This window comes from Callorhinus ursinus, unplaced genomic scaffold (genome assembly GCF_003265705.2).
Source record: "Callorhinus ursinus isolate GAN/ISIS: 27379988/994484 unplaced genomic scaffold, GSC_fseal_2.0 scaffold8, whole genome shotgun sequence".
Taxonomy (NCBI): Eukaryota; Metazoa; Chordata; class Mammalia; order Carnivora; family Otariidae; genus Callorhinus; species Callorhinus ursinus.
Window position 1 is genome coordinate 7,836,068 of NW_027397070.1, and position 24,492 is coordinate 7,860,559.

A 24,492-nucleotide genomic window follows, 5' to 3' on the forward strand; every position below is an offset into this window, starting at 1 on the left:
CCTTTTGCCAGGCTCGCCAGTGCAAACTCCGGGGCCACAAGGTCCCACATGAATTCCTTTATCTGCCTGATTGCCCCATCGCCCTCCTGGGCCAAGACATACTCTCCAAGCTTAGGGCTCAGATAACCTTTGAGTCCACTGGACACACTAGCCTCTGATTAGACCCAACGCAAGAGGAGACGGGGTCTCTAATACTAGCAATTACCACGCCAAGGGAAGAAGAATGGAGGTTATTCTGTGCCCAGGCCCAACGGAGCAGCCCACCGGAGTTCAGACTCGCCTTTCCTTCAGTATGGACTGAAAACAACCCACCTGAACTAGCCTGGAATCGGGCCCCTATTATTGTCGAACTAATGCCCAACCTCAGAGGCAAAGGCAATACCTCCTTCCACAAGAAGCTAAGATCAGCATCCAAGAACATCTGACCAAACTCAGAAGCGGGTTTTCTAGTCGAGTGCCAGTTGGCCTGGAATACCCCACTCCTGCCAGTCAAGAAGCCAGGAGGGGGATACCAACCAGTTCAAGACCTGCGGGCCATCAACAAGGTGACCATCTCTCTCCACCCAGTCGTCCCGAATCTGTACACCCTCCTCGGCCAAATCCCAGGGTCGGCCAGATGGTTCACTTGCCTAGATTTGAAGGATGCCTTCTCCTGCTTCCACTTAGCTCCCCAGAGCCAGCCACTGTTTGCCTGTGAATGGTCTGAACCTGATACAGGGCGCCAGATGCAACTGATTTGGACGCGCCTCCCGCAGGGGTTTAAAAACTCACCAGCCCTCTTGGGGAAGCACTGGCCGTGGACCTCGCCAGCTTCCCAAGAGAGGCCACATGATGCAGCCTCCTCCACTAGGTGGATGACCTCCTCCTCGCCAGTGACACACAAGAAGACTGCACAAAAGGCACCAAGGCCCTCCTACAGCTCCTGTCAGACTCGGATACAGAGCCTCATGGAAGAAGGCACAAATCTGCCAACAAAAGGTCTGATACCTTGGTTTCCTCCTCACCCAAGGGAAGAGAGAATTAGGACCAGAGAGGAAAAGGGTCATCATCTCCCTGCCACAGCCCCAGACAAAAAGGGGCCTATGAGAATTCCTGGGGGCTGCAGGATTCTGCCGCATCTGGATCCCTGGGTTCTCGGCAATAGCAAGACCCCTTTATGATCTCTTAGGGGAACTAGATCAAGAACCCCCTGCCTGGTCTGAGGAGCAGAAGCCGCTTTCACAGAGATAAAGACCACCCTGGGGGGACTCCAGCTAAGCCTACCAGATGTAGAAAAACCCTTCAATCTCTTTGTGGATGAAACGGAAAAAAAAGCGCTTGGGGTACTCACCCAGACTGTTGGACCCTGGCAATGGCCAGTTGCTTACCTGTCAAAGAAGCTGGACCCCGTGGCAGCGAGATGGGCACCGTGCCTCAGGGCGCTAGCAGCCACAGTCCTACTCATCAAGGAGGCAGACAAACTTACTCAGGGGCAAGAACTTAACGTCAAGGTCCCTCATGCAGTTGTGTCCCTCATGAATGCATGAGGGCCTCCTAACCGCAGCAGGAAAAGCTATCAAGTACAAGGAGACGATACTGAGACTCCTTGAAGCTGTCTGGCTTCCAAAGGAAGTAGCAATCCTGCACTGTAAGGGACACCAGAAAGGAGACGACCCCATAGTGTGGGGAAATCATCTGGCAGATGAGGCAGCCAAGACTACAGCCAGTGAGGACATGGACAGAGCCCCTTCCCTCACCATGGCCCTGACACCCCTGGAAGAAGTCCCTCCACCCAGTTACACTAAAAAGGAAAAGGAATGGGCCATGGCTGAGGGAACCACCCTGAATGAAAAGGGATGGTAGATGATGCCAGGCAGGTGCATCTTTGTTCCAACAGCAACTGGAGGAATACCACCAGCTCACTCATCTGGGGAAAACTGCATAGAGGTCCTTCTCAAGAAGCACTTCTACATCAGCTGCCAGCACTATGCCGAGCAATGAGTGAATGATGCATAACATGTGCTAAAAATAATGCTCAGATGGCACTGTGGCCCCCACCAGGTGTCCAGAGGGTGGGAGCAACCCCCTTCGAGGATCTAGAGGTAGACTTCACAGATATGCAACCGAGCAGGGGGTTCAGATATCTCCTAGTAATAGTATGCACATACTCTGGGTGGGTCGAAGCCTTTCTGACTAGGACGGAGCAAAGCCGGGAAGTAGCTAAAGTCCTCTTGCAGGAGATCGTGCCCCGGTTCAGCCTGCCGCTAACAATCCATAGTGACAATGGGCCCACATTTGTGGCAGACATTGTACAGGTCTTGACCAAATCCCTCAACATCACCTGGAGACTCCACACCGCTTACCGGCCCCAAAGTTCAGGGAAAGTAGAGCGAATGAATCTCACCCTCAAGGAAACCTTAGCAAAGTTTTGTCAGGAGACTAACCTCCCATGGCCGGATCTGCTACCCCTAGCTCTCCTGTGTGCTTGCTGCACGCCCGGGACACATCAGGTTTTTCCCCGTTTGAATTAATATATGGCCGGCCTCCCCTGTGCTTGGGAAACCTTCCAGGAAACTTGCATCAGGTTGGAGATAAAGGGATAAAGGAGCAGCTTAAGGCCCTGGGGGCCACCCTAAATAAATTACAAAAGTACACCATTGAGAGGGCCCCAATCTCCTTAAGGTCTCAGGTACACTCCTTCCAGACAGGGGACTCAGTTTGGGTCAAAGATTGGAAGAAAGACCCCCCTCAAACCACAGTGGACAGGCCCCCACACTGTTGTTCTAACTGCCCCTACTGCCCTCAAGGTCTCAGGTGTCACCCTGTGGGTCCACCACTCCGGAAGGAAGAAAGCTCATCATTCAGACAAGGAGCCCCACCAGTGGAGAGTCCAGCCAGACATCATGAGCCCACTCTGGCTTCACCTTCGACGAGACCCCACTGACTGATGGACACCTGCTCACCGTGGTCCCTGGCTCTCATCAGCGTGATTTCCCTCATCTTGGGAGTTGGACTCTACACTGTTGCCCCTCCTGACTGGACTTTCCCCCAGAGGCTTACTATTGTCATTGCGTATTGGGTGTCCCTAGGGTGTATTACTGCACTTATTTGTTTACAAGTTTCATCTGCTGACGATGGCTCCCTCTACCTAAGGTCATAGATCCATCCCACTTTTACTGGCCCTCTGCTGTCTACTCTTGAGTGAATTTCACCATGGTTTTCCTGGCCCCAGTCAGTCCTGATCTTCTGCTACCTGGTGTGCTGTTCCTCCTCACTGCCTCTAGCTTGCCTGGCCAGGCAAGGGGGGGCAAACTCTCATATCACCGTTACTGGCAAATGGACTTTCCAGCTTATCCCCCTCAATCCCACACCAGCGCTCCCACTGACTTCTTCCACCTGGGATGGGCACACACCAAAGGTTGACCTCCATTTTGATGGATGCCAGCTTCTTGATACCTCCATGGCCCTCACACTGGCTACAGGCTGGTAGATATCTACATCTGTGGGGGCCCTATGCCTCAAAAGCCAAACACCTGTCCTCAATTCTCCTCACAAGCCTGCGGATGTGAGTCAGCGGTGGCGACTTGGCTGGGAATGGAACAATGGTCCACCAGGTGGCGCCTCAAACAGCGCAGTGACATCGGGATTTCCTTGTCACGCAACGCTGCCCCATCCTCTTGCTCTAACAATCACTGTATACCGCTCACCCTCTCAGTCTTAGAACCCAATGCCACATCATGGGCTACAGGAACCATTCTCCTGTTGGGCCAATATCACTCTATGGGGACCGACCCCATGGCCAAATTTATGATTAAGTCCATGTTCACTCCAAGCCTTACAGTCAACCCCCAGAGTCAGACAGAAAATAACTCGCCCTGGCACATCCCTGGGTCCCCCATCCTCATGCAGCAAGCATCTATAGCACAACTGTTAGGTATGATTAATGCCTCCCACCAAGCACTTAACCACTCGGATCCACCCCTAGTGTCTGACTGCTGGATCTGTATAAAGCCCGGTCCTGTCCAATACCTAGGTGTCATCCTCAACCAATCTACCATGTCACCTACCTTGGCACCAGAGACCTCAGATTATACCTTTCTAGCTCCGGTACTGCCGTATGGCAACTCTTCCTCTCCCATCATGGGCCACAGTCAAGTCTGTGCGCCTAACAACACTCTTCTGGCTTGTGATCAAGGTGTATACATCTGCATCACCCCACACGATCAGTCATGCACGCTTGTCAGCCTCTTACCCAATCTTTCAGTCCTCCCCTGGACCTATGCCCCACTCACATGAAGACCTCCTAGCCACACTCGATGCTCCCCCGTGACCATCCTTCTTATGGTGAGCCTGCTGGCTGAATCAGGTATTGCCCTCAGTGCCACTGGCGTCGGGATGTCTCAGGTTCAGCACCAGGGGTTAATGCAACAACTCATGGTGGATTTTTCCATCCTCACTCAGTTGTCCCTGGCCCTGCAGCACCAACTTGATTCACTGGCCTCAGTGGTCCTCCAAAACAGGTGTGGGCTCGACTTGCTCACAGCCCTGCAAGGGGGGCTCTGCCTCTTCTTACAGGAGAAATGTTGTTTCTATGCTAACGAGTCAGGGGTGGTCCAAGAAAACTCTGTCCCAGTTACAGGAATAAGTACATTGTGGTGGGAAACACTCCAATGGACAACTTGGTGGGATACCCTCTCACAATGGTTCCTTTGGTTCGCCCCTCTTGTCAGCCCCCTCCTGTTGCTTCTCCTCATAGTAGCATTTGGTCCTTGTATTCTTAATGCCCTTACTAGGTTTATCACTACTCAAATTGCTAAAATTAGACTCCAGTTACTCCTTACTCACTATTGCCCCTTAGAAGTTAAAAATGATGCCCTCTAAACTAGGTGTTTAAAGGGGCATCAAAGGGGGGAATGATAGGAAAATCTGTGTCCTAAGATGGCTAACTGAGCCAGCGAGAGAGTCCAAGTCCTTGCCCTGGGGCTCTTATGGGTTATTCTCCCTGCTCTGCTTCCCACGTGCACCAGTCCGGGTTCTTTTCCCTGCCCCGCTTCGCACACGTGCCAAAAGTGCCAAGTATGCGGAAGAAGCATATAAATTGCCCCCCTTTGTGCTCGGGGCTCAGACCTTTGGAGAGCACCCTCCTCTGAGCCCATCGGTGTTAAATAAACCTCTGATCCTCCAAGATCTCCGAGTGCTGCTTGGTTCTTCCTTCAGGCGATCCAGTCCAAGTTCCATAACACTTATACTGCATTTTTTTCAATGAATCTTTGTATCCCTAAAACATTTTCTTTATATATTTTTACACATTCTGTACTTAAAAGTCCATAACTAACATCTTCATTGTGGGTTGTATATTTTTCATTGTTTCCTTTTTTGCCTTGAATTCTACAAAAGCTGTTTTTTAAAAAGTTTGTATTGTTATATTTTTCTGCCGTACTTTTCATGTTTCATCCGACTTACTTATTTTATAACTGGAAGTCAGTAGCTCTCAGTGCCCTTTGTCTATTTTGCCCAGCCTCCACCCCCACATCCCCTCTGGCCACATTATTTATTTATTTGTTTATGTTTTTAAGATTTTATTTATTTATTTGACAGAGAGAGAGACAGCGAGAGAGGGAACACAAGCAGGGGGAGTGGGAGAGGGAGAAGCAGGGTTCTCGCCAAGCAGGGAGCCCAATGCAGGGCTGGATCTCAGGACCCTGGGATCATGACCTGAGCCTAAGGCAGACACTTAATGACAGCCACTCAGGTGCCCTGGCCACATTTTTTAGTCAAGACTTTTACAAAGGGGTATTTTTAAAAGCCTAAAATTTTATGATAAGAGTAAATAATGCCATGTTAATTTTGTTCACCTGCTGATTTCTGGTGTAGTTTGACAACTTTACTCTTACTCTGATTTTTATCCATGAGCATGAGAAACCTGTCTCTAGAGATGATCCTGACATAGTATCTACTATATAGTTTGGCCTCTGAGCTGTAAAGATAATTAAAGAGAATTACCATATACCGACAAAGACTAAAATTATTGTTTTTATTCATAACTATACATTTTTTGTAAAAAAAAAAGTTCAGTTGAGCAGTGGTGCAATTGGTAATCAGTAGAATGCTTTAAAGAAAGTAATAGTGTAATGAAAAAACATTTATTAGTTGTGTATAGGCATAGCACCTGTGGTTTATACTTGTCAACATTGAAAATGTAAATGCATAGACTGACAAGCCAGATATTAATCAAAATTAAAATTAGCACCAGTCTGACCTGAATTACTCCCCAAATGTTGTACTAAATGGCTTATTCCATACTGCCACATTTCCCAAATTTGTATATGCTAATATTTGCATTGTTATGCATGTTTTACTAGCTGATTAGAAAGCTAAGTTAAAAGAAATTACTAATTTAACAATTATTTAAAATAAATTATTTTAAATACTAAGTCTAGTTTATTTGAAAAAGAAGATAAACTTGAAGCCATATGATTTTAGAAGGAATCATTCTCAAGTACTTTCAGAAACATTAATAACCTTGGGTTTTCGATTTAAACAGACATAAAGTCCTTAGAAGCAAGTCTGATTAAATCAGGTGTACTTTGCCAGGCCCCTGGGTGGCTCAGTTGGTTAAGTGTCTGCCTTTGGCTCAGGTCACGGTCCTAGGGTCCTGGGATTGAGCCCCACATTGGGCTCCCAGCTCAGCAGGGAGCCTGTTTCTCCCTCTCCCCCCTGCTCATGCTCTCTCTCTCAAATAAATAAAATATTTTTTTAAAAAATCAGGTGTACTTTTTCATTTGTATTTTAAGAGGTTATCTGGCACCAAGTAGTAACCAAGGCATTCTCTCTAGAAATGGGCAAAATTTTAAAAAACATAGAAATAAATATGACTTAAGGAATTACTTTAATATATTTACTTTAATCAAGGATTGGCAGATAAAGAGATTCATTAAAAATATATGAAATTAGGGGCATCTGGGTGGCTCAGGCAGTTAAGCATCCAACTCTTGGTTTTGGCTCAGATCATGATCTCAGGGTTGGGAGATAGAGCCCCACATCGGGCTCTGCACTCAGCGTGGAGTCTGCCTGAGATTCTCTCTCTCCCTCTCCCTCTGTCCCTCCCCCACTCTAAAAAAAGCATAAAAATTAAGTTTATATTGCTCGAGGGGACACACCTAATAACTTACATTTCTCTAATTATTTGGGACATAGGGAAATAACGAATAATCTAGCTATAATATTTTGCCAAGAACTAAAATTAAATTCCCTACTTAACCTTTAGTTTTTTAGCCCCTAAATACCCCAAAAAGATATTTTGCAAACTAAATAAGATAGGCACAGACTATAATAGAAATGAGTTAAAATAATCACAAGTTTGTTATAAAAAATTTAGACTACAAATCATAGGTTTTACTCCATCAGAAAAATAAAGGAAGGCAAAGACAATGAACAAAACAAAAGCATGAATAGGGTGCAGTTTTCCGACAACTAGAACAGATTAAACAAAACATGTTTATTTTTATAAGCATTTTCACAGCTCAAACAACCTAAATTTAAAGGGATCACAGGCCCTTCTTACAAAGTAAAAATGCAGGCTCTAAGTGATGACTAACTTGTGGAAACCTAAATAAGGAAATTGAAACTTAAAAAGTTATGGAACCAATAAATTATGTCTCAGGAGAATGGCCTGAAATTTCTGCTGCTGAATTAAAAAATATATATATGTATATTTTCCTTTTTTTGTTAGTTTATAAGACTTGGAATTTTAACAAGAGGATCAAAGGTAACATTACACAATGCTAGCATCACAATATATTTTGAACTCAACAGACTAAAGTGAGCGTGACTGCATGACATCCCCCACCCCGCCCTCTGTCAAACTCTAATTTTCTAATTTCTTGGTAAGCAAACTGCACAAATCTATTAATATGTTTCATAGATAGCTCTGCTCATGTGAGAAAAACTGAATTATGAAGGGGCAGAATTGCTGGCAGGTGTCACAGCAGACTCTGACATCAACCCACAGTTCATGCTAAGAGAAGGACCAAAGACACTCCGATGTGTTTAGTGACAATGTGAAACTGGATGCTCACATTGCCAATAAAGACCAGTGCTTCCTTTTCATTATTAATTTTTGTTGTTGACTACTAATCTGTATTCTGCAATTTGCTGAATTTTTCAGATATTTACAGCAGCAAGTCAAATAAATTTTAAAAATGACAACTCAACAGAGAGTGGTAGTCTCCTCTAAAATGCCTTCTTCTAAAAAGATCTGAATTGTCGTCTTCTTGGTAAAGTGTGAAATGAGTAGAAAACCAATCCCATATAGCCATAATCTGTACACTATATCACTTTAAGGAAATGGTGGGGAAGGGGAAAAGATTCTGGGCACACATATAAAGTGGGTAATGGCTGTCCTTCAACTCCAGTCTCTCTGATGTTTCAACTTTTCTTATCTGCGTTAGTAGGCCTTTCTCCCATGGATGAGGGAACAGGTCTGGGGATGAACTGAGAGACTGTGGGGTCAGGAATGGAGTAGCTACTGTTCAGCCTTGGTGAGAGAAAAGTTCATATTGTTGAGTACAAGCAAGACTTCCATCCCTGCCCTCTTGGTGCTTTCTCATAGGCTCACTTAGCAGGCATTGAGAGTGGCTGGGATTAAAAACTGACTGATATCTATGGGTTATGTCATCTTACTCATTGACCTATTAAAAGCTTTATTTACCAGTTTACTAAGGGCTCATCCAGATACCTCTTTCCCTTCTTTCTTGTTACTATTATCCTGATGTTGTTCTTCCCAGGTCCCTACCCAACTAGTAAACTTGCTAGCTACTCCTATAAATCAGTATACACATGCATCTCCGGGCATCTCTCCTTCCCTGCCAAGTAGACAACTAGATACTCTTTTCTTTTAGAGGATTTTCCTTAGCTTCTGTCTTTCAGGGCCACCTCTGGTGGAGCGATGATGCAGGGGCTATCTACTTCCTGGCATGTGTTGGCATACAGTGCTGAGCCAGGGGTGCAAGTTAAGAAAGAAGTGGAAAAGCAGTAGAAGCAGATACCATGGGATTCTGAGCTACCTACTCATTCATTCTGTAGAAACTTCCATTTTGGCTAAATCTCAATCTCATACAGACCATTTTCATTTAACAATGAAATGCTACTGCACATGTACAATTTTGTGATCCAGTAGATCATAACATGGGCAGTTCAGACCATAGAGTCACTCAATCTCTCATGGTCAGGTCTTCAAGCTCCACTAAAGCAGGCCAGAGGTTGGCTTTCAAATGGAAAATGGCTAATGGCAGAAGAAGACACAAACTTACTCCAAACCTTAGTGCTTTCCTATCAAGGTTTACCAGATCCTCTCTGTCTGCCAAAAACTCTGAATAGAAATCCATCTGCTGGGGGTCCTAAGGCTTAGGTGGCAAGGTAGTTTATACTGCCCCTGCCTCTGCTGCAGAATATTTTTATGCTTTTAACTTCCTTATGGATTACTCAGGAAATAAATTAGAGCCACGTGCCCAAATGTAGTACATGCAGTCCCCGTTATCCAGAGATGCATGAAATTGTGCCTCATTGTGGTGGGCAGTATCATGGGACTCTCATTTTAGAAAGGTCATCACAGCAAGCTCCAGATGACGCAGAGGCCCAGAAACTTCACTTTGTGAAGGACACAGCACTTTTGTGGGGTTGACCTCCTCTCCTTTGGCACATATGTATTTTAGTAAAGCATCTAGGGTGCTTGCTACTTCCTACTCCCCGGATTGAATGGGCATATGTAATTGGCACCACAGCTTGCAACTTTTAGAGTCAGGCCAGGGTCTTGATCCTTAGCCATATCTGTTCTGCAGCTATAAAGGATAAAACATTCCTTTTTATTAGCCATAAAGGCTTTGTGATTTTCCTTTATGCAATGACTTTGGCATTCGGGGCCTTCAATTTGTCCTCTTCTCTTTACACACTATAGAGAATAGTCAGAAATAATCAGTGCAAGCCACAATTATGTAGTCACCATTGTGCCCAAAGTGATCAAGTGTCACAGTCACTTGGTCTTCCAATATTCTGCCCTCACCTACTCTCTATTCCATGCCACCACAGGTGATAATTTGAGTAATAGTGATGCCACTGTATGCCATGATTTCTTGTCATATTTCCCTATGGCAAGGAGGTTATCTGCATTCTTCATAAATGTGTTAGGAACTCAATTACAAAATTCCCTTTCAAAGGTTTATTTCCTGGGGTCACTAATGCCAGTTACATTTTTTAGGATCCTATAAGGAAACAGATGTCATTCTCAAAAGAAGAAATTAAACCAAACTAATAAAGAAACTATTTAAAATTTGTGGGCAAGGTTAAGGGACACCAACAAGAAATAGCAATGTTCCACTGGGCTAGCAACAGCAAAAGCTATATATAGTTTTATAGCTTTTGGTATAATTTGCTTGTCTTTGGAAAGTGTATGAATAAAATGCATGCTTACTTTGAATGTGGAGGGATGAGATTATATTCTATGGCCTGTAATAGAATAACTTATTTGCATTTTAGCGATATACCACAGAATGGACATAATTCTAACATCAGTAAAAATGCAGTAATGCAAAATGGCAACATTAGCCTGAGATTTAAGCAACTTGACTATATTTTAGTATTATTCAAAATGTGTGTTTTTTTTATATGTGGTCCCTTGAAGATCCACCTTTACATCGTGACTTAGAATCTTCCAGATCTGCTAAATCTCACTTCTAAGGCACTTAGAAATATTTGTGAGAAAAGTATGTATGCTAGAAAGCCATTTAATGGGTTGAATGGTGTCCCTCACAAAGATATGTCTACATCCCAGAACCTGTGAAGGTAATCGTACTTGGAAAAGAGGTTTATTTAAAAAAATTTTTTTAAAGATTTGTTTATTTATTTTAGAGAAAGAGAACATGGGGGTGGAGGGGAAGAGGGAGAGAGAGAGTCTCAATCAGACTCCCTGCTGAGCATGGAGCCTGTGACAGGGCTCCATCTCATGACCCTGAGATCATGACCAGAGCCGAAATCAAGAGTCAGATGCTTCACTGACTGAGCCACCCAGGTGCCCCTGGAAAAGAGGTTTTAGCAAGTGTAAATCAGCTAAGAATCTCAAGATTATCCAGTTGGGCTCTAAATCCAATGAAAAGCATCTTTATCATGTTAATGGAGAAAAGACACAGAAAAGAGGAGAAAGCCACGTGAAGATGGAGGCCAAGAAGTGTCTGGAGCCACCAGACGCTGGAAGAGGTGAGAAAAGATTCTCACTAGACTCTTTGAAGAGTATGGCCCTGCCAACACCTTGACTCCAGAAATGTGAAAGAATAAATTTTGTTCTTTTAAGCCACCATGTTTGTGGTGATTTGTTATGGCAGCCCAAAGAAAATAATACAGTTCCCATAAACATTTTACTTCAGCACATTTTCCTGATGAAAATGACACTAGGTATTCAGGGCATAAAAAATGATTATGGCATAATTCCTTTAAGAACTCACTTTCTACAAAAACTAATGATGTAATGTATGGTGATTAACATAATAAAAAAAGAACTCACTTTCTAGAGGGCAAACAGTTATATATACAATTAGCTCAGTGTAATAACATTGAGTTAGCAGTAGGAGAGGAACACAGAGGAAGAAGTTATAAATTTGGGCGAGACTATTCACGAAATGTCAAGTGGTCTGATGAGGTTGGAGAATAAGATTGCATGGTGGAAAGAGACAAGACATGAGACCGTAAAAGATCATAGGGATAGACTTAATGATTTTGATTACTATTTTAAAGAGTTTAGGACTTTGTCCTGTAGGTTTGGGATGGTTAACTTTAAGTGCCAACTCTAAGAGATAGATAGTTGCTACCTGGAATTTGATGTTTAGATGGATTATGAAGCATATTTGACTCATGTATTCATTCATCAAAAATTTATTGAGACCATATGTGCCAGTGATATGCTAAGGATTTGGAATTTAGTGGTTGGCAAAATAGATGCAAACCCTGTCCTCAATGAGGATATAAACTAAAGGGGAAAAAGAACTTTGGTTGATGAGCCATGGGCATGTAGGGACAGGACATGCTTCTAGTATATTTATGAACCATGCTTTGGGAAATAGGGAGCTACTGAGGGCTTCAAACTGAGTAGAGATCTGAATGTAGCTGTGTTTCCTGAGGATCACTCAGTGTTGTGAAGAATGAATTGGCCTGAGAAGAGACCCAAGACAAAGAAAACTATAAAGGACTATTGTAACAATCTTGGATGAAATTATGAGGATCATAATTGAGGGAAAAAAATAGTGGGAATGGGGGAAGATGGTGAGATTAAAAATTATATTCCAGAAGAAAAAGTGACAAGGTCTTGCAATTAATTGGGTACAGGCAGTGAAGATGTTGTGGAAACGTCTGATCATCTTTAGCTTAGATTATTACTGATCTATGGCAACCTTGACTGTAAAATGCACCATTACCGTACCTATTACTAAAAAAGAAAACAAACTCTATTAAACTATGACACAATGCTTTCTTACCCCTTAGAATTTTTATTTTGAACAAACTGGAAGGGCTATTTTGAATTTTATTTTATTTTTTTTTAAAGATTTTATTTATTTATTTGAGATAGAGAGAATGAGAGATAGAGAGCACGAGAGGGAAGAGGGTCAGAGGGAGAAACAGACTCCCTGCCGAGCAGGGAGCCCGATGCGGAACTCGATCCCGGGACTCCAGGATCATGACCTGAGCCGAAGGCAGTCGCTTAACCAACAGAGCCGCCCAGGCGCCTGGGCTATTTTGAATTTTAGATAGAAAATGTTTAGGTCATATTTCACTCTTCTGAAAAGGAAAAGGAAAACAAAATAAATTGGCTAAAGCATTCCTAAAAACACTTCCACATTCAGAATCCAATTCTTACAAGTCATTTTCTACTCAGAATTATCAAAATCCATTCTGTCCATACAGTATTGTCCTCTGTGGCAACAAGAGTTCTTCACTATTGTTTCAGAGACCGTCTTTGAAGTTATAAGCTTTGATTCTGGCATTTGTTGATCTTACAAGAACATGTCAGAGGAAGGCTTTTAGACAATGCCTAGGATTTATATGTCTTCAAGTGATCCTTAAAATTTTTCTTGATGAAAAGGTCAGGGAATTGCCATTGTCCAGCTGTATCAACAAGAATAATTAAGACGTTCATGCATGAATGAGCAATGAAAATTTTATTACAACTGTGTTCTGGGCCAACAATAATTAGAAGATGTCATCAATTATGAGATACATCCTGATTTCAGAGATGTAAAAATGAGGGCAGAAAGTGCACTTTAGCATTGATGAAATATGGGAATGATGACATTAAATAAGATAGGCAGCACACGAGGGGGTAAAAATCTAAATTAAATTAAATCTTATTGTCATTTTGCTAGAAAAACAAATGTCATGCTAAACTCTCAGAACATTATAGAGGAATGAGTGATGGTGGGCATTTTGCACATATGCCTCCTTAAACAATGGGCTAAAATAATTTAGTAAGATTCCTGGATAAATTTTTTAGTAATTAAGTGTGTGTACATTTGACTGAAATGTATACTGAGGCTCAGGGCACCTGGGTGGCTCAGGGTTAAGCGTCTGACTCTTGATTTTGGCTCTGGTCATGATCTCAGGTCGTGGGATCGAGTCGGCTCATGCTGAGCATGGAGCCTGCTTGGAATTTCTCTTCTCTCTCTCCCTCTGCCCCTCCTGCTCTCTCTCACTCTCTCTCTTTAAAAAAAAAAAAAAGTGTACTGAAGCTCACTGTATTTCCCTCCTTAGGTACTTTCACGGTGATTGCGATGTGTGTTGCGCCAGGCGGTAGAACCCACAGAATCACCCTTGGCTGCTTCTGTAAGCTACTGAATCTAAAGAAAACAGCAAACCTCACAGGTGCATTCACCTGGCTACCTTTGACTCCTTTAGGTGGTTTTTGTTTTTTAACTAAAGCTCATCAGAGTCTGTACTAAAAGGTACTTTAAAAATAGAAAATAAAGACGAACTGCATTTGAAGCATTACAGGTGACAGTTTAACCAGGGTTAGAGGAAACCAGGCAGTGAAGTAGAAATTTAAACTGTACTTATTTTCTATTGCTTTTTAGTTAGGTTAGTTGTTTTACAACTGTTTTATTTTGAACTCATGTATTTCAACTGTAGTTTGTGGGTTTTTTTGTTTTGTTTTTATAGCAGTGAATGAGAAAGTAGTTATTTTTAACTCCAAGCTGACACCTTGAAAACACAGTGAAACAGGTTGTCTTTCAGAAAAGAAAATGAATTAAATGAAAACGAACTTTTATGATTTGTGGGAAGGGATGTGATCTGCACACTTTGGAGTTAGGCAAAACTAAGACCACCAACACCACGACCTCCTTGCTGTGTGAATTTGGCAAAATGTTTACCCTCCTTGAGCTTCATTGGCAAAATGGATATGCCAGTGTTTTGTTTGTAATAATTAAGTATGATACATAACCTAAGATTCTTAGCACATAGTAGGTGATCAGTCCGGGGCAACTGCCATTATCACCATTGCTGGCATAGTTGGGCATCACATAGCTTTGGCACTTAGAGGGTTTCTTGAGTTTACACATGGAAGCTTCACCTTTGGGGGTCCGGAAGGGCAACAGCGAGCCAGTTTAGACAAGGTCTATGTGCTTCATTATTACACTGAAGCGCATGAAAGAGCCATTTTTGTATGTCAAAAATGGTGCAACCCCCAACAATTTCATAAGCTCACCTAGTATTGTGAGGCTTGTTTAGTGTGTCGATTTGTTACATGCCATTTTGCTTTTTTCCATTATTGCTCTTTAAAACTGACATGAAAAATCCACCATTGCTGGGATGAGAAGTCAATCTGGATAGTAACGATCTTTTCAGTGTTTTATCTTTCCAGGGGTGTTTTATATTTTGACTATTAAATAACTCGAGTAGTTCCTACAGCAAATTAGAAAAATTAGAAAACACATTTAGGAAAAAGCACAAGAAATAACAATTGATAAACAAAATGTGTAACACATTTTGATCTTTATTTACATCACAGACCAGGCCTTGTGGGTATTTGTGGTATGACGGAGAAACAGTGGAAAGGCACTGCCCCAACCGTGTCTGCAATCCTGCCCTTTCCTGTGTGCTGAATACTTCTCCATTTATTAAACAGCTTAGAAGCTGAGACTATCTGAAGGGAGAGAGGTGCTAAGTAGGGGAGACACTGAAGGTTACCCCAAGACAAAATGTGACAACTGATGATCATCTCATACATAACACTGCACATTCTCCCACATTGTTCTCTGATATTTGAACCCCAAAAAGCCAGAAGTGAACATGGGCAACAGGTACTGTTATGGTCTGTTTATCATTCCAGGCAATTGTTAGGCTTCCTAATTCTACTTACTGAAATTACACTGACACGTCTCAAGAGTTCCTTCTCATTCGCAGATAAAAGCTAATTTGACCTTAGGTGCAATCAGATTTGTCCTTCCAACAAGAATTCTTTTCCCTGAGAAAGAGTTTTGTGTGTTTCGATGATGACAACAAGTAAAGTGCAAGTGATTGAAAAGTGTGTTTTCCTACAGAATTTCACTTCCATCTGACCCCAGAAGTTTAGGAAATGAAAATAAATCAATTGTTGACTTCAAGTTTTTCCAACCAAGTTGCACTTCAGTTGTCTTAACTCCAGTTTAGGTAAGTTAAACAAAGACCAAAAAAAAGGGAGGCTTTGCACTGAGGAACTCTCCCCTTTCAGGAACTCAATCATTAATAAATAATCACTTTTAATTCCATGTTTGCCCAGGCTAGACCACAACTGATCCTTATTAGGGGAGTATTTGATGGTAACAAATGACCTCATATGTATTTTTAAAGAAAAAAATATATATAAGGATGTGTGTATGTATGTGTGTGTGTGTGTGTGTGTTGGGAAATGACTGTGCAAGAAAAAGATTTTAGGGCGCCTGGGTGGCTCAGTTGGTTAAGCAACTGCCTTCAGCTCAGGTCATGATCCTGGAGTCCCGGGATCGAGTCCCGCATCGGGCTCCCTGCTCAGCAGGGAGTCTGCTTCTCCCTCTGACCCCCCCATGCTCTCTCTCTCTCTCTCTCTCTCTCATTCTCTCTCTCAAACAAATACATAAAATCTTTAAAAAAAAAAGATTTTAATTTTTAAAAATGAGTGTGTTTCACGGAAGGGTGGAAAAACTAATGGGAAGTAAACAGAAATGTGAATACATATGTAAAACTGAAGTTCATAATATAATCAGATAGACATTTTGATGATAGATGTACCAATTTTTTTTAATAACATGTTTACTTCTGAAAATAAAAGTTACCTTTTTTTTTCTCTTTCAACAAAACCTGTTTATCTTGTTCTACAGCAGCCAATGGCTCAGAAAGAAATATTTTCTCCAGAATGTTTTGTTCTGGAAAACAGGGTCATTTAAACACTTGATAACCCCACTAAAGACTTAAAACATTCAAAGCCTATACACAGATGAAAGGACTTTCAACCTTCTGATATTTACTACCATTTCAGCTGCGAAGAGAAAAAAATACTTGCTTAATTAATTTTTTTAAAGAAATGTGTGTTACTTAACCACTGGGTTAGAACGAATATGGGTATTTTCCCTGCATTCTGTAAACCCCCCACCCCGAGACTGTGTACAAACAATTTACTGCTTCTCAGCAGTTGTTCATCAACATACTAAACCTCTACACTAAGCTGCAAGGAAAGAAAGGATTAGGTGGCCAAAGGAGTTTGAGGACATTGTGCATTATATTCTCTTGCTCAGGATTTCACCAACCTCCATTGAGGAACCTCCTTATGTGAGGCTGCCCAGGGTCCTGTGTCTTCAGACGCACTCTCAGAAAGCCATTCAAAGTCCTCCCACCTCTTTGATCCAAGGGAAACTTTTCTTGTCTCCGAGCATTTTTTTCCTCTAATGTTTCTGTCCTAGCTATTTATTCTACCCGCTAAAACCTCTCATATTCCTTCCCTGGGGCTATAAAGATGATCTTTCATCTGTCTTCATGGGGGCAGTAAAAAGGAGGAAATATTAGGATATGAAACATAAGTAAATATCAAAAGAAATCATCCTGACACACACTAGAAAGCCTTATCTTTTCTGCAAAGAAATTTTACTTTTAATCCAGATATCACTTCTACCACCATCTCAAGAGCGTGGGTCTTGTGTCTTTGTCACAAATAGGGTTTTGAGAACTGTAACCCCTACTCCAATAGCACTGGCTGGCTGTGTGGTGACCCTTCCCTTGGTGTGCAGTAGGGGAGCCTCATCAGAGAACACATATCTCGTCTCTCTTGTTTGTGGGTCACTACATGTTTCCTTAGGGGTGTCTCAGTCCTGTTCTCCAGAAAGCTCAGCTAGAGGTTTGAGTGAAATGTTCCTCGTCTGGGATAAGCCTCCAATAGGCCTTGCATAATTGGTAGGGGAGTAAAACGGGGGATTGGAGGAGAGGACCAATGTGCAGTTTTTCAACCTGACCCCACCTATTACCTTGTCCTCCTCATTGATCAGACACCTAATATAAGAAAGCAAACAGATTCAGCTCAGCCTGGCTCTTAGGGAACTAATGGGGCTCCTCCCTCTGATCCCACTTGTTTCTGTGGACCCCCCACAACTGCTTGTCTTAGCAGATCAGAAATTGCAGCAACTGAAGTCTGTCCATAAACCAACACCCCCCTATGTGGCTCTATATTCCCCTAGATAAAAATATAAACCCTGCAGTCTTTCAAAGAGGGCTGTTTACCATAAAAAAAAAAAAAAAAGTCTATTTACTCCATAACCAGGACAAAAAGAAGTGTGCTGGCACTTGCCGCTTGCACTTCCCTAAGTCTTAGAGACACTATCCCATTAGGATGAGAAGTATTTTCACTAGGAACTCCACCCTTGGTCTTAGTGTTTCCATTTGTGCCCCAGCCACCACATGGGAAGCAAATTTAGGGTTTGCCCATTTGAGGACACTCATGGGTCTCTTTGGCCTGGACCAGTTTTGGAAGGTCTGTGCCTGCTCCACCAGGCTTCCCATAAAGCCAGAATAATGCCAATCACGACTTTTAACTAGGTAAGAGCCCATCTAAGTGTTAGAACCGGAACTGGAACCTCTGGAATCATGCACCTCTCTTTTTTCTTTTTAATTCAGACTTGAAAATAAGGCTTTAAAAATCACCTTCAATGCTTTCCTTTTAGGTATTTTCTTAGGAATCTGAGAATTTAATTTGTTGGCAAATTTACAAGGCTATATTTTCCTTTCTTCTTTTTCTATGCCTGCCATCCTGCATATGCCCAAAGGTATAGGGCATTTTGTAGTACTCTGTGGCCAGCCTCATCACAGTCCACTGGCATTTCTGAAATCAGCAGTGACTGATAAGATCCTATAAGGTGGTGGTTGAGAGAGTAAGCTCCAGAATAAAATTGATTGGATTTTTTTTTTTTTAAAGATTTTATTTATTTGACACAGAGAGAGAGACAGGGAGAGAGGGAACACAGCAGGGGGAGTGGGAGAGGGAGAAGCAGGCTTCTTGACAAGCACGGAGCCCGATGTGGGACTCGATCCCAGGACCCTGGGACCATGACCTGAGCCGATTCGGGCAGATGCTTAATGACTGAGCCACCCAGGCGCCCCAAATTGATTGGATTTAAATCCCAGCTCTGCCAATCATTAGAAGTGTGACCTTTTACAAGAAAATTAACCTCCCTCATTATTTCCTTTAATTTAAGCTTTATTTTCTTTATCTAAAGTAGTTGTACCCACCACATAGGGTAAAAATCAGGAAAATAAGACACTAAGAATTTAAGTGACTGATACATTTATAATAGCATTAAAAATCAAATACCTAGGAATAAATCTAATGATACATAAAACCTCCAGATACATAAAATTATAAAGCACTGTTGAGAGAAATGGACTACCTAAATAAATGAAGTGATAGACCATGTTCATAAATTGTATTAAAAAGTAGTCTGTAAGTGTCTGTAAATGAAATTCCAGCTAAGTGACAGCACATTTTGTTTTTTGTGGAAGTCAGCAAGGTAATCCTGAATTCACATGGAGATGTAAAAGACTGAGGACAGTGAGACCACCTTTAAGAAATAGAAAAAAAAAATGAGAGAACTTTGTGACAGTTATAAGGATAGGTTAATAGAAGAGTAAAGCAGAGCAGAGAATCCAGAAATAGACCCATACATATAAGGACAAAAGAAGACCTGAAAAGCAGTGGGAATAGAGTAACCTATTCAATAAATTATACTGAATCAATTAAATATTAATTTGGAAAAAACATGAAATAATATCTATCTCAAATCATACACAAAGATCAAGGGATTGCAAGTTAAATATGAAAGATAAAATAATACAATTTCTAGAAGATAATAAAGGAGCATTTCTTCATAACAGGAAAAAATCTTAAATAGGGCACAAAAAGTATTAACAATAAAGGAAATGATGATCAAACTATTCTACACTAAAATTTAACACTCCTCTTCTACAAATGAAACCATTAACAGAGGGATATGACAGGTCACAAGGGAGAAAATATTTGCAACACCTTTAACTGGTAAAGACCTTGTATCCAGAGTTTACAGGGAACTCCTATAAATCAATAAGCAAATGACAGACAATACAATAAAAAATGGGCAAGATATCTGACATTAGACCCCCCAAAATGCACTCATATAAATATCTAAGAAGTTCCTTAAACCTTAGTCTTCAGGAAAATACATATTAAAATCTCAGTGAGCTGTGGGGCATCTGGCTGGCTCAGTCAGTTAAGCATCTGCCTCTGGCTAAGGTCATGATCTCAGGGTCCTGGGATTGAGTCCCGCATCGGGTTCCTTGGTCAGAGGGGAGCCTGCTTCTCCCTCTTCCTTTACCCCTCTCCCCTGCTCGTGCTCTCTCTCTCTCTCAAATAAATAAAATCTTAAAAAAAAAATCTAGTGAGATAAACTGTACTTAGACTTTGTGTATAATCCTTTCTATATATTGCTAGATTCTACTTGCTAATATTATGGTAAGGATTTTGTGTCTATATTCATGAGAGCTGTTGGTCTATAGTTTTTCTTTGAACTCTCTTTCTCTAATTTTGATATCATGGTAATAGTTTTCACTAACAAATTGGGAATTGTTCCATTCTTTTCTAATTGCTGGAAGATTTCATGTATAATTGGTGTTAATTCATTAAGCATTTGGCTGAATTCTCCAGTGAAATGGTCCTGGAGATTTCTTTTTTGGTAGTTTTTAAATTAGTAATTTCATCTTAATAGTTACAGGTCTGTTCAAATTATTTATTTCATATTAGGTGAGTTGTGGTAGTTTGTGTTTTTCAATGCAGTGTTCCATTTTATCTAAGTTGTCAAATTTACGTGTGCATAGCTATACATAGTAAGACTTTATTATCCTTTGGGTGTCTGCAGAATATGTAGTGATATCCTGTTTCATTCCACACTTTGTTAATTTATGTCTTCTCTCTTTCCTTTGTCAGTCTTGCTAGAGATATGTCACTTTCACTGATCTTTTCAAAGAAACAGGTCTTTGTTCCATTGACTTATTCTGTGTTTCTGTTTTAAATGTTATTGATTTCTGTTCTTATCTTTAATATTTCCTTCTTTCTGGTTACTTTGGGTTTATTTTACTCTACCTTTTCTAGGTTCTTGAGGTGGGAGCTCTACAATTCTTTCAACTTAGCTGTACATTTGAAAAATTTTCATAACAAAATGTTGAGGGAGAAAAGACTTAACGCAGCATGGGCCCTTTGACAGCTTTCCTGACCTTAATGCTCACCTTCACCCTAATATAAATGTTATTATGTCTCCATCCTTTGAGTTTCTGTAATGCCTTATACATATTTTCATCATTGTATTTTAGTTATCTGTTTGCATTTGTCTCTTCTATTAAACTTTGAGGTTTTTGAGGATGGAGATTATGCAATTTATCTTTGTATCCTAAATACTGGTCTAGGTACTTCCTCAACCTGACAAAGATTATCTACAAATAACCTCCAGAAAAATATTATACTTGATAGAAAAGGACTGAAAAACTGAATGCTTCCCCCCTTGTGATTGGGAACAAGGCATAAATGTATGCTCTCACTACTCTTACTGAAAACAGTACTGGGAGTTTTAGCCCATGCAATAAGTCAAGAAAAGGAAATAAAATGTATATAGATTAAAAAGGAAGATATAAAACTTTACCTTTCTGCAGATGACATGATTGTCTACACAGAAAAATTCCCAAGGAATCAACAAAATATTCCCAGAACTAATAAGTTCCGGGAGTTCATCAAGGTTATAGGATTACAAATAATCACATGAAAAATCAGTTGTATTTCTATACACTATCTATGAACACATAAATACTGAAATTAAAAATGCAATGCTGTTTATAATCATTTAAAAAAGGAAATACATAGATGTAAATATAAAAATGTAGATGGTTTGTGGCGCCTGGGAGGCTCAGTCAGTTAAGCATCTGCCCTCAGCTCAGGTCATGATCCTAGGTTCCTGGGATTGAGCCCCACATTGCACTCCCTGCTCAGCAGGGAACCTGCTTCTCCCTCTCCCTCTGCTGTTCCCCTTGCTTGTGCTCTCTTGCTCTCTTTCTGTCAAATAAATAAATAAAATCTTAAAAAGAAAGTAGATGATTTATATGCTAAAAAATATACAACACTGATGAAAGAAACCAAAGACTAAATAAATCTAAATAAATGAAGAGATATACCACTTTCATTGATTAGGAGGCTCAACATAGTAAAGATATTAATTCTCTCCAAATTTATATACAGGTTTAACATAATTGCTATCAAAATCTCTACATTTTTTATTTACAAAATTATTCTAAAAACATATATGGAAAGGCAAAGGAACTAGAATAGCTGAAACAATCATGAAAACTAAGAATTTTGTGGGATGAATCAGTCTATCCAACTTCAAGACTTATTATAAAGCTATAATAATCAAAACTGTGTGATACTGTACAGATAGCCAACAGACACATGAGAAGATGCTCAACAGCTCTCATCAGGAAAATGAAAATCAAAACCATAATGAGATATCATCTCACACCTGTCAGAATGGCTAAAATAAAAACACAAGAAACAACCGGTGTTGACAAGCATGTGGAGAAAGGGGAACACTCCTGCACTGTTGGTGGGAATGCAAACTGGTGCAGGCACTGCAAAAACTGTATGGAGTTTCCTCAAAAAATTAAAAATAGAATTATTATATGATCCCATAATTCCACTCCTGGGTATTTACCCAAAGAATATGAAAATGCTACTTTGAAAAGATATATGCACCCCTATGGTAATTGCAGCATTATTTACAAATTATCACAAATTATGGAAGCAACACAAGTGTCCATCCATAGATAAATAGATAAAGAAGATGTGTATACAACAGAGTATTACTCAGCTATAAGAATGAATGAAATCTTGTCATATGCAACAACATGGATGGAGCTAGAGAGTATAATGCCAAGTGAAATAAGTCAGAGAAAGACAAATAACCATATGATTTCACTCATATGTGGAATTTAACAAGCAAGACAAATGAACAAAAAAACTAAGAGACAAACTAAGAAACAGACTCTCAACTATAGAGAACAAACTGATGGTTTCCAGAGGGGAGGTGGGTGGGGTGGGGGAATGGGTGAAGTGGGTGAAGAGAATTAAAAGTGCACTTAGCATGATGAGCACTGAGTAATGTATAGAACTAGTTAATTACTAGAAACTAATATAACATTGTATGTTAACTATACTGGAGTTAAAATTTTAAAAAATATATAGAAAAATGGAATAAGTTAGTATATTAAAAAAACTATATGAGGGTGCCTGGGTGGCTCAGTTGGTTAAGCGACTGCCTTCGGCTCAGGTCATGATCCTGGAGTCCCGGGATCAAGTCCCACATTGGGCTCCCTGCTCAGCGGGGAGTCTGCTTCTCCCTCTGACCCTCTTCCCTCTCATGATCTCTATCTCTCATTCTCTCTCTCAAATAAATAAATTTAAAAAATCTTTAAAAAAATGTTAAAAAAAGACTATATGATACTGGCAGAAATAGACATATAGATCAACAGAATAGAATGTAGACTCTAGAAATAGATCCCTACCTATTTGTCTGACTGATTTTTGACAAAGATGAAAAAGCAATTCAATGGAGAAAAGGAAACCTTTTTAACAAGTAGTGCTGGAAGCACTGTGGTAACTTGTAGGGATACAAAGATACACGATACAGGATTCTTGGCTTTGAGAAATTCACCATCCAGTAGAGGAGATTGATGTATAAAACAATGATATCCATTGATGTCCTGGAGCTGGCTGATAAAGGCTCATGAGAGCCAATTGTTTGCCATTTAGGAATTTGTACAACCTATATGAAACAAGGATGTTAAAATCACATTTAAAAATAACTTGCGTTTTTATGTACCCTTTTAAGTTGACATTTTTTATTTATAGTAGAACCACAGTATTTTTCATTTTACAAGCAGGAAACCATAGGCCCAAAGAAATATATAGGGTTAACCAAGATCACACAGCTTGTAATAGCAGAAATACAGCTAGATTTTTTTTGATGATTGTTATCCTTGCAGTGATTCCTGAAGACTTGGGCATTTTCCTCTTCACCATGATAGAGTGGATCTTTCTGGGGCAATCTTGGTGGCTGAATTGTCCTAAAGAAGACGAACAGTCAGAAGATAAAAGGAATAGTGCCAAGTTGAAGGCCTAGAATAGTTTATGGAATGAAAAAGGAGAATTCTCTCAAATTACCTGGATATCATACTCATATTTCAGAAGATCGTTGAACATTTTGATGGGTAGCAAAATCTTCCCTAAGGACAGGCAATGCATATGCAAACCATGGCAATGAGAACAGATAAGAGATTACTTAAATGCCTAAAAAAACTACATTTATGTGATCTTTGTGCCTCAAATTACCTTTAAAATTCATGCAATTGAATTAAAAGTTGTTTTACTATTACTTAGAACATCATTATGTATTTGCACTCTAGTAAAGTAACCATTTATTCCAAATTTGGGGGGGATATTTGTTTTAATTTTGACACAGTTCTTGGAAGTAGTGTTTTATGACTCTCTTTACCACTTGCTTTTTCTTAGGATAAAATGTCTGATTAGTTGCTTTGAATAGCTATGAATGCTAAGCTCTTTTAGCTGATTAAGAAATTTTCTCATGTGATAACATTCCCATCATCTGGGATTTATGCTTTTTTACTAGCAGTGCTGAAAGGCAAGAAATATTTGATTGTGCTTCCACACCTAAAGGCATAAGGAGGATATAGAGAATCACAGAATTGGGAGCCAGGAGCCATGATGAGAGTAGTGCTACAGGTATGTAGCTGAACCTAGATGAACCTAGGACTCCTAGTCTGGAATACAATATTAATATTTTTATCAACTGACATTTAAAAAGAGTGTAATGGAATATTATATAGCCATAAAAAAGGATGAGATCTTGCCATTTGTGACAGCATGGATGGACCTAGAAGCTA